The sequence below is a fragment of the Frankliniella occidentalis genome, unplaced genomic scaffold (genome assembly GCF_000697945.3).
Source record: "Frankliniella occidentalis isolate FOCC.00 unplaced genomic scaffold, Focc_3.1 Scaffold11, whole genome shotgun sequence".
Classification (NCBI taxonomy): Eukaryota; Metazoa; Arthropoda; class Insecta; order Thysanoptera; family Thripidae; genus Frankliniella; species Frankliniella occidentalis.
The window spans coordinates 1,740,430-1,751,013 of NW_026267141.1; the positions used below are offsets into that span (position 1 = coordinate 1,740,430).

General features: G+C 47.1%; 1 protein-coding gene across 1 annotated transcript in view; it reads left to right on the plus strand.

Moving 5' to 3' along the window:
• Window positions 1-10,584, plus strand: part of LOC127752374 (uncharacterized) — a 170,490-nt gene that overhangs the window by 61,006 nt on the left and 98,900 nt on the right. The window lies entirely within an intron of this gene.

A 10,584-nucleotide genomic window follows, 5' to 3' on the forward strand; every position in this document is an offset into this window, starting at 1 on the left:
CTTTTTCTCGCGACTGCGTCTCGATAGAAATGTTGTGTGATTTAGCTTGCAAAGTGATCGATGCAAGCAGGTGCGGAAAATAAATATTTTGTTGCATTAAGGCAGGCTTCATGCCAAGTATCAAGCGGGGTGGGGGGTTGGCGCCACATCCATACCATCAAGCCTCTGGCACGGCAGCTCTAGCTCCTCTACTCGCAAAAAAGCACGAAACACGCTGCAAACGCAAGTTTCTTTTCAATCAAATTTACGACGTAGTTTTTAGCAGGTGCGGCTTTGTTGTAATGTATTCGTAGAGTACACTGCTAGAAATGACAGGAACCTAGCAGCCCCGTGTGAGAGTTTGTTTGCCCCCAGGTTCGTCCTGGTGTGTGTTGGTGCCGGAAAGGGGGGGGGGGGAGGGGAGCTTTGTCTGTGTGTAGGAAGGGGGAGGGGCCTGAAGCAACTAAGACATTAACTTGTTATTTTTATCATTGTTTTTTTGCGGTGCAGCCGGCACAAGCTGAGAAATGCAGTTTCCTCCTGTAATTGTCCTGGCCCTCATGTAATGTACGGCGGCGCCGGGACGGTCACGGTTTTGAGGAGCAATCTTCTGTAAGTCTTCTCTCCCCTCCCTCTCGTTTGCTCTGGCTTTTCAGCGGTACATCTTTTTTTTTTTCTATTAGTTTGTGCGTGTTGCGAGACGGGTCGTCGCCATCTGTCGAGGAAGCGTGCGCTATGCGTTCTTTATTTTCCGCCGTTGAACATGGAAAACGCCCTTTTCTCACATAAGAGTGTTTCTTGCGATTTGTTCCTTTGCAACGATGACCTTGACCCTGACACTACGGTGATGAAAGAGGAGATGGCCGTCGCGGGAAGAGGTGGTGTTGGTGAGCGGCTCAGGACCCAACGAACTGCCTTCTCTCGCGAACCCCTTCCAGCTTCGAGGGGCTTTTGGCCGGCAAGTCCTAACGGGACGCGGTGCACCTGTTTCTGGTCATCTGCCAGATCTGCCTGCAAGGATCTGTCTTGTGTGTGTGCGCGTGCGCGTGTGTGTGCGTGAGCCCCGCCGCACATTTGCGTGGCGCGTGTGTGTATTTGTGTGTGTGTGTGGCCTGCACCGCTACCGTCCGGTTCCTCCCGAAAAAAAAAACACACAAAAAAATCCGAGGAACTGGTCCGGATGTAACAGTTATATGCCTCGCGCTTGCGTCGAGGTCTCCGGTCGGTATTTCGTCACCGCCTGGCCTGGTGTGATCCGAGCGCAGCCCAGTGCAGTGAGTGGTATAACGGGTGGGGTGGGCCAAGGGCAAGGACTTCCCTTATCAGTATTTTTGATGAATTTTGAGGAGCATTTTTTAAAGATGTTGCCCGTTACTCCCGAGCTTTTGTGGTGCGCACGTCCGTCTGTAAAACCCGGAAAATCCAACAGTATCGCGCGCAGTGATAACAACGTCTTCTTTTTTTTTTTTTTGAGGAATAGGGGAACTTGCAGGAAAAAGTCCAAATTTTTTGGAAATCTTCTCAAACAATAAGGGAAATTCACATATTTTGTGAGACTCCCTCAAAATCTGAGGAGTTTTTTTCTTAAATGTAGGAAGTTTCCGGAATTTTATCAAAATTTCCTCTTTTCAATGCTCACAGTTGGATTTTCAGAGTTCTTTAATTTTTCCAGGGCTGGCATGAAAATTCCGAGCCTCATGTTCACCCTGGTGAAGCCGTAGAGTCTCCAATAGACGCTTGAAGTCAGTTTTCATTCCTTGCGGAGCGAAAGTCTTACTTCCACTCACTGAGAACGAGCAATAATTCAGGTAACCCAGCCAATTTTTGTGTGCCAAAAGGAATAAAGATGGATTTCCGCTCGTCCTTGGTGTCAGCCGCACCGCAAGCCGACATCGAAAGTTTTTTTTTCTCCGTTTTGGAAAGTGGTGTCCAGCGTCGTAGTCCAAATGACGTCCTCTCTGCAAAACGAGGGCAGGGACAGGCTGGGCCGGCCGGCCGGCCGGCTGGGGAACGGTGCCAGCGGTGGGTGGGTGGGTGACACTAAGGCGCCGCCAGTCGGGGAAAAAAACAGGTATGAAAAGATATCGAAGGACTCTTGATAGACAGCATCCTTCTTCAGGACTGTGCGAAAATATGTGCAGTTTTCCCCAACTTGCTCTTTGAGAGGTCGCCGCATCTCTGCTCCCCTCTACCACCGACGTCGCACTCTCTGCATTCCCGCCCTATTCTCTTTTTCCATCTTTCCTTCTCTCACCCCCTCGCCCGCCTCGTCCAAACGATATCTGCTGCGACGAATTGAGTAACGATGCAACAATACGGCAGAACGAGCTGACGGAGCGGGTGGTGGAAGATGGGGGTGGGGAAGAAGAGTGGACTTATCTGCAGAACTATGGGATCTCGCGCGGTGCAGCGACGCGTCGACATGCGTCCACCGGGCCGTGACGAGATGCCAGTGTCACCAGCCCGCGCCAGCCCTTCGCCTCTACTCCCCTCTCCTCCCCCTCCTCTGCTGGCCTACGCTCGTTCCTATGTTTCATTCAAGTGCCATTTCGCCCCCTATCATGCGCAAAGCTTCTTGCAGGGCCCTTTGCCTGGTATATACTGTAAAAGAGGAGTTAGACATATGGCAAACATTAATTTTCTCGTAAAAATGTCATCGCATTATTCATTTGCCCAACAATTTATTTGTAGAAAATGGGGTTTTAATGGCTTATTTCCTTTTAATAAAACGGTTTGTCGGCCTTAACCAACATTCTTCTTAACAATATGAACTGCAATCGACTTTCGTTTTGTGTGAACACACTGTAATGATCCATTTCCCTCACGACTAATCGACACTTACTAGTTTTAAGAGAATAAACCACTATTGCCGCTTCGACTAACCAGCACCTTCTAGGGCTGGGGGAGCGTCTGCATTTGCCACCGCGTGAGCTGCTTTCGGCTTCCCACCCGCCTAGTTTGACCCAAATTTCTACAACGAGGAATCTAGCAGCCGTCGCCTCCTTTTTCCTTTCTCTTTTCGTGACGATGACGATTATAATTTGTCGGCTGACCGGTGGACGGCGTGACCCTCTGGCCCGGCCGAAAGTGCCCCGCAGACCGACTGAACGACCATAGCCTCTGCCTTAACTTTTTCTCGCGACTGCGTCTCGATAGAAATGTTGTGTGATTTAGCTTGCAAAGTGATCGATGCAAGCAGGTGCGGAAAATAAATATTTTGTTGCTCAGCCAAGAGGGTAGGCAATTTGTGCTGCCTACCTCTCACCCTACTCTTCTGCCTAGTCGATTGGCAACTACCTCGACACTGCTTGCTTCTCAGTTTTCTACCTCCCAGAGGGCGACTAGACGCTGAGACTTATTTTCTGTGTGTTGTTTTTCTTTTAATTCGTCTCATTTTGTTTTGTAAAACCTCAAAAGTTTTTTTTTATTATTTTTTTTATTATTTTTGGCGCCGTGCATGCAGGCAAGCCCGCACGGAGGCCCTTGCTAACGGGAGCCAGACTGGGCCTCGGCTTGCCCTGCATACGGTGGCGACGTGTCCGGGAAGCAGAACGCCGGCGCACCTCGTGTTACGCGGGGCTATATCACCACAGCGTGGCCTAGAATACCGTATGCTCGTTTCAGATTTTTAAAAAAATCCAGAATAGGCTCTGAAAAGTGGTTGGCATTTGTAGACGATATTGGCGTCTTAAGACACCAAAAACTGCCTGCAAAAGAAGGCAAACGTCGAGGGCCGAAGACGCCAAATTTTGATGTTGATTGAAAGGATGCCAATATCTGGTGGGTTTTCTTGTGGCAGCATTTTTTGTTCCACAAGTAGAAGCTGTTGAGGGTTTTTTTGCATCCAAAAGCGCTGCTAAATTAAGAAGTGCGTTGTAGACGAAATTTCATTTGACAGCACTTACCCAAAAGTTGCCTCTATACGCTGTGGATGCAATGCCGAATTAATCTTTTAAATTCCATTTTTCGAGATTTTTCTAGTAGTGCTGGGGATTTTCTTTTTTTTTTTTAGGAGGCACGCAAACGTTGGCAGGAGTAGTCCCTTGGAATAAGCGTTTAATTATAACGGTAATCAGCAAGACCTTTGTCTTGTATTCAATATTTTGAAGCAGGTACTCTGAAGTAGGCACGCTACTGGTATAAAGACCCCAACTCTTGCCATCCTCTCCATTCCTCCCCCCCTTCCCCCCTTCCCTCCTCCCCCCTCTCTCTGTGCCTTTCTCCTCGGACTCGGCTGAGTTTAGAATAGGCGATTGTTTATCGAACATTTGAATGTGTGGATGATTGCAGGTAGCCCTGTGCACGCGCTTGCCGCTCGCGCCTACTGCTGGAATTATGATTGTTTAGGTGAGAACACGCCTTGCTTTAGAACGCTTGTTGCGCGGTATAAAATTGCGTGATTTATCGCCGGTACCCTCGTAATGTTACATGACAAAAATGATTCAAAAAAATGTATACATGTATGTTAAAAGGACCAGGTTTGTTTTGAAAATATAGCATTTTTGAGAAACATCGTTCATTGTGAGTAATACTTGTAATGGTTACAGGAAAACTTGCCATGATGTGTGTTGTGAAATTACATCTTAGGATTTTGAAATTTCAAGAACTATTTATCGACTTGGAATGCATTGACGGGCAAGAATGGGCTCGTTGTAAACTTACAACATATTCTGTAAATTGCAAGAGATATTGGCGTTTAACGATGTAAAATAAAAAGGGCTTTTTAAGCAAATTCGTCTGATTTTAAGATCACTCGAAAACACTTCTCTGTCTTTTCGTGTGACGCGTTGTTAAGCCTAATCCACTAGACTCGCCCGATGGCCGCGGGATGGTCGCGGTGCCTTTGAGGCCAGGGTTTCTGCTGCTCTGTCGTCTGCTAGAGCGGCCGTCGGCCGGACCTGACAGGTGTAAGAAATATGGCGTCGGCTGCACTTTATAAATCAGGCACCGTGACCATTCCGAGAACTACTCGCACGCTGTCCATCTGTATTCCGACTTATTTTGCGACCGTTTCGGTAAATTTGAGCGGCAGTCCGGTGTGCCGCGTCCGGCCGGGCAGCCTGCAGGGCAGGGCGCGCGCGGCGCGAGGGTCGCTGCCCTGGCTATGGGCTCGCGACGGTCGGAGTGCGCCGCGGGGTGCTGCACACTGCCCCCAGCTCGGCCACTGTGAAAGATATCATTGTTAATTTACGATAAATTCTGCGATTCACAAAACATGATGTAAATTTGCATTAGCCTATTTACTGGTCGATATTCCGAGTCGATTAAGTAATGCTTGTAATTTGCCTTATTTGAATTGTAATGACATGCTTTCCTTTAAAACCCTTAAATAAATTTCACACTGACAAGAACACTCTTCGGAATTTTAGCTTTTATTATTCCCAACTTTACCTTTCAGTTTTTCTTGGAAATTTCTTTCTGTCTCAGGCAAGTCGTCATCAAGCGTGTAGCGTTTAAACGCGTCATAAAAGAATCCGTAAGTTACAAGACGTCATAGGGGCGTCGTTTGTTATTATATATAGTTAAAAGGTGACGCAGCCAGTAACCGTTATGCCCTAAATATGGAGCTTCTTATTGTAGCCGCCCCCCTCCCCTAGCGCTCTTCCTCATGAATGGCCACACGCCACACATTCCCCGCGTCAGCAGGAAGGTTTCGGCTTTCAATAGAGTCACAGTTATAACGAGGAGGTTTCAGCGGGAACGTGCCTGCATGTTTTTTTATATACGTATATTTTATTCTTATTCTTATTTTTTTTTTTCGCTGAATCGATCTCGTTTGGAATGGTGCCGATTCATCTCCCAAATACGTCGCGCGCCGAACCGTTGTCTTCTGCAATGAGTTGCGCTTCGCAATTATTAGAGATGATTGAAGCACGAGGTATGGTGCTCCCAACGCCACAGACGTTCTGCGTACATAAGCCGTACGCGTGATCTATTTTCGCTAGTTTCTTACGTCACCTTGCGCTTTGTCTCTCTAAAGAGTTTTGTTCGTTGTAAGCAACACGAATGTACTGTTTCCAGTACGAACAGCCGGCCTCCAATAAACAACGTTCTCGTCGTATCTTAAATTGGGCTTTTTTAAAGACGAATACGTTGTTCATTCAGCTGCTCCAGATCGCCTCTTTATACTTTATACAGAGATTGTAATTCTTCATTATATGATATTCCCTGGTTCGCTTCTACACGCAAAATAGTGTGTTTGCTGAAAAAAGTAGGCCTTTGTAATTTAAGCAAACTGTTTAGCTGGAATTTAGCAGGAACAGCAAAAATGTTTGCTGTCACCATAGCAGCAAAATAAAAGTTAGCAGCTGGCAACAGCAAATATTTTTGCCGTTCCAGCTGAATTTTCGCTGTTCCGGCAAACATTTTGCTGAAACAGTTTGGTAAATTTACAAAGGCCCATTTCTGTATTAACAAGCACACTATTTTGCGTGTAGAAGCGGATTTACTTTTTGTGTGTTTCGGAATGCTCTTCTCAGTAAATATTCTCGAGATGCTTGCGTCGGGTGCTGGGTCCGGATGGGGTCAGCGCACTGCGCCGCACTGCGCAGCCAGTGGCACAGACTGCGCACGGCCTGCTAGACTCGGATGACAGTTAATTGTCACTAGGCGCAGGCCCCTCTGCTTCTCTGCTGGGCGCCCCCAGCCCAGCCGCCATCGCAGTGTTGCCAAGCGCCCGTGTACGAAACGCTGGCAGGACTGTAAATACTGCCTTCCCCCCTTCCCTCCTCCCCCCTCTCTCTGTGCCTTTCTCCTCGGACTCGGCTGAGTTTAGAATAGGCGATTGTTTATCGAACATTTGAATGTGTGGATGATTGCAGGTAGCCCTGTGCACGCGCTTGCCGCTCGCGCCTACTGCTGGAATTATGATTGTTTAGGTGAGAACACGCCTTGCTTTAGAACGCTTGTTGCGCGGTATAAAATTGCGTGATTTATCGCCGGTACCCTCGTAATGTTACATGACAAAAATGATTCAAAAAAATGTATACATGTATGTTAAAAGGACCAGGTTTGTTTTGAAAATATAGCATTTTTGAGAAACATCGTTCATTGTGAGTAATACTTGTAATGGTTACAGGAAAACTTGCCATGATGTGTGTTGTGAAATTACATCTTAGGATTTTGAAATTTCAAGAACTATTTATCGACTTGGAATGCATTGACGGGCAAGAATGGGCTCGTTGTAAACTTACAACATATTCTGTAAATTGCAAGAGATATTGGCGTTTAACGATGTAAAATAAAAAGGGCTTTTTAAGCAAATTCGTCTGATTTTAAGATCACTCGAAAACACTTCTCTGTCTTTTCGTGTGACGCGTTGTTAAGCCTAATCCACTAGACTCGCCCGATGGCCGCGGGATGGTCGCGGTGCCTTTGAGGCCAGGGTTTCTGCTGCTCTGTCGTCTGCTAGAGCGGCCGTCGGCCGGACCTGACAGGTGTAAGAAATATGGCGTCGGCTGCACTTTATAAATCAGGCACCGTGACCATTCCGAGAACTACTCGCACGCTGTCCATCTGTATTCCGACTTATTTTGCGACCGTTTCGGTAAATTTGAGCGGCAGTCCGGTGTGCCGCGTCCGGCCGGGCAGCCTGCAGGGCAGGGCGCGCGCGGCGCGAGGGTCGCTGCCCTGGCTATGGGCTCGCGACGGTCGGAGTGCGCCGCGGGGTGCTGCACACTGCCCCCAGCTCGGCCACTGTGAAAGATATCATTGTTAATTTACGATAAATTCTGCGATTCACAAAACATGATGTAAATTTGCATTAGCCTATTTACTGGTCGATATTCCGAGTCGATTAAGTAATGCTTGTAATTTGCCTTATTTGAATTGTAATGACATGCTTTCCTTTAAAACCCTTAAATAAATTTCACACTGACAAGAACACTCTTCGGAATTTTAGCTTTTATTATTCCCAACTTTACCTTTCAGTTTTTCTTGGAAATTTCTTTCTGTCTCAGGCAAGTCGTCATCAAGCGTGTAGCGTTTAAACGCGTCATAAAAGAATCCGTAAGTTACAAGACGTCATAGGGGCGTCGTTTGTTATTATATATAGTTAAAAGGTGACGCAGCCAGTAACCGTTATGCCCTAAATATGGAGCTTCTTATTGTAGCCGCCCCCCTCCCCTAGCGCTCTTCCTCATGAATGGCCACACGCCACACATTCCCCGCGTCAGCAGGAAGGTTTCGGCTTTCAATAGAGTCACAGTTATAACGAGGAGGTTTCAGCGGGAACGTGCCTGCATGTTTTTTTATATACGTATATTTTATTCTTATTCTTATTTTTTTTTTTCGCTGAATCGATCTCGTTTGGAATGGTGCCGATTCATCGCCCAAATACGTCGCGCGCCGAACCGTTGTCTTCTGCAATGAGTTGCGCTTCGCAATTATTAGAGATGATTGAAGCACGAGGTATGGTGCTCCCAACGCCACAGACGTTCTGCGTACATAAGCCGTACGCGTGATCTATTTTCGCTAGTTTCTTACGTCACCTTGCGCTTTGTCTCTCTAAAGAGTTTTGTTCGTTGTAAGCAACACGAATGTACTGTTTCCAGTACGAACAGCCGGCCTCCAATAAACAACGTTCTCGTCGTATCTTAAATTGGGCTTTTTTAAAGACGAATACGTTGTTCATTCAGCTGCTCCAGATCGCCTCTTTATACTTTATACAGAGATTGTAATTCTTCATTATATGATATTCCCTGGTTCGCTTCTACACGCAAAATAGTGTGTTTGCTGAAAAAAGTAGGCCTTTGTAATTTAAGCAAACTGTTTAGCTGGAATTTAGCAGGAACAGCAAAAATGTTTGCTGTCACCATAGCAGCAAAATAAAAGTTAGCAGCTGGCAACAGCAAATATTTTTGCCGTTCCAGCTGAATTTTCGCTGTTCCGGCAAACATTTTGCTGAAACAGTTTGGTAAATTTACAAAGGCCCATTTCTGTATTAACAAGCACACTATTTTGCGTGTAGAAGCGGATTTACTTTTTGTGTGTTTCGGAATGCTCTTCTCAGTAAATATTCTCGAGATGCTTGCGTCGGGTGCTGGGTCCGGATGGGGTCAGCGCACTGCGCCGCACTGCGCAGCCAGTGGCACAGACTGCGCACGGCCTGCTAGACTCGGATGACAGTTAATTGTCACTAGGCGCGGGCCCCTCTGCTTCTCTGCTGGGCGCCCCCAGCCCAGCCGCCATCGCAGTGTTGCCAAGCGCCCGTGTACGAAACGCTGGCAGGACTGTAAATACTGCGAAATATCGAATATAGTGTCCATTACGTCACCCCATGATTCGAGTTTTCGTCTTAATTTGATGTGTCGGTAAATAACATTTTCTGTAACTTTACAATAATTTTTGTGTTTTCAGTGTTATTTAGTTAGCAACTTCAGACGCCATATTTGACGTTCAAAAAGGAACGTCAAATTTTGGCGTCCCTTTTTGAATGGCAATCCTTTGGCGTTCTTCTCTAATTAGATAATATGTAACACTTGTGCGAGATCAGGCCATGTTTCAGTACTGAAAAATTGAAAAATTTAAATACATTTTTTAGATATTCGTGTACGTCAATATGGGTGGCGTGGATCGTCCCTTTCCCAAGCCGCTGCAATTCTGTAGTGGTTTGCAATCAACGGACAAGACGCTCCTGCAATATCCGCATAATCGACTCAAGGGATTGGACGGTCAAGGCAGTAGTAAATCGCTGCTACATGCCTAAAAGAGAGGCAGAAGTACAAAGAAAGTAAAGAAAAAGGCCGCGCGTCTGGTCCGCCTGGTAGCCAGGTGGCTTGTTTGGTTCATTCAAAAAGCCCGCCCCGCCCTCTTCTCGTGTGTGATTCAGTGTTCCTCCCCTGCTCCATCTCGTATATCGGCCGCAGATTGAATGTGCCTTATCGCTCTCGGATAAAGCAATTACGTTCGACTTCCGATGAATATGCATATATAGATTTTAATGAACTCGTTGTGTGCCCTGTGCGCTCGCTCGGTAAACAACGCCGCTCCTGTTGTGGCCAGCCTCGTCAATGTCTGCTGGGCTACTGACACCTCATTCTCTCTCTCTCTCTCTCTCTCTCTCTCTCTCTCTCTCTCTCTCTCTCTCTCTCTCTCGCTGAGGGCCAGAAGAGTTAAACTAGAAGGCAGCAGCAGCCAAGGTTTTTCAATTACTATACTGCTTCACCGTCGGCTTGCTTTCAATCCCGGAACCTGCGAAAGCATCCTCCTCCCCTTAACTAGAGGCGTGTTGGAGTCGACCCGCCTGCAGTAGTCGCAGCCACAGCCGCCTCTACACCAGATGTGTCGTGGTGCTGTCCGCCAAAGGACTAGCCGTCTCGGACGTCTCACTAGCTTCGAACTGGTAAAGGATATAGGCATGTGAGGGGCAAGGGACTTCCGTAGTGAGGCCGTCGTATTTCCGGGAGCATATCCGGGGCAGATTAGCAAAATATGGACACTGCATTTGCACTGCATAAATTATTTGTGTGGTGCAAACGTGTTTGTTGTCACTCGCGGCGGTGTCTCAAATGGAACTCCTCAACTTTCCTGGAGTCGTTTCACCAACACTACAGAGGGTATCGGCGGCACCTCTTTTCTGCCTGAAGCCCTCCCCCCCTCCTCCTC